The following is a 1,032-nucleotide window of genomic DNA, read 5'->3' on the forward strand; positions in this document are numbered from 1 at the left end:
CCGTGGTCCCCGTGCTTTGCCAAGCTTGTTCTAAGTAGGTGCTTTAGACCACTGAGCCATCTCACCAGCCCCCCCATACTGATTTCTAAAGTGGTTTCTAGTTTACATTCCTACTAACAGGGTAGGATTCCTTCCTTCCCACCCCCTTGACCTCACTAGCATTTGTTATTTTTGATTTCTTATTAAGAGCCATACTTTCTGCAAGCTGTACTTTCTGGAATCAGCTGGAATCCCAGTGTTGGTCTGAGTTTAATTTCTCTGGGGACCAGAGACATTGAACATTTATATGCACTTTTTGGCCACTTGTGTTTCAGGAAGAGGCAATGTGGACACACACGGAGAACAGGCATGTGTGCACACAGGGAAATGGCCATGTGAAGAAGGCACAGTGAAAGGGAAGCCACCTGCAAGTCCAGGACAGAGCCTTCAGAAGGAACCAATCACTGTGGACTTCTGGCCTCCAGGCCTGTGAGAACATAAATACCTGTTGTCTAAGCCACACAAACTGAAATTCTGCTGCGGCAGCTCTAGCAAGCTGGCGCAGTAGGTGATCTCACAAAGCATGGGAGAGGCTTGCAAGAGAAAGCAGAGGGGCAAGGCAGCTCATAAAAGGTGTATGCTCAGGTTTTACAGGGGATCGTCAACATGGGCAGCTTAGTGTAAAGATTGTAGTAATTAAGAGGACAGCTTTGGTATAAGGCAGATATGAGTTTATTTTATTTATTGTGGTACTGGGGATTGAAGCCAGTGCCTCTGCACTGAATTTCATCCCTAGCCCTTTTTTATTTTTTTTTTTAGACAGTGCTCCCTAAGTTATCGAGGCTGAGCTTGAACTACCATCATCCTGCCTTAGCCTCTCAGACTGCTGGAATTACAGGTTTGCACCTCTAAGGCAGAAGATTAAGGCTAGGACAAACAAGCCTAACAACTGGGCAGAATCATGGAGACCTCAGGCTCCTGTGCAGAACACAGGATCCAGGATGATTCTATTTCCTGGGCTCTGTACATGAAGCCAATCAGATATATATATAT

The sequence above is a fragment of the Octodon degus genome, unplaced genomic scaffold, assembly GCF_000260255.1.
Source record: "Octodon degus isolate 3935 unplaced genomic scaffold, OctDeg1.0 scaffold00031, whole genome shotgun sequence".
In the NCBI taxonomy this organism is placed as follows: domain Eukaryota; kingdom Metazoa; phylum Chordata; class Mammalia; order Rodentia; family Octodontidae; genus Octodon; species Octodon degus.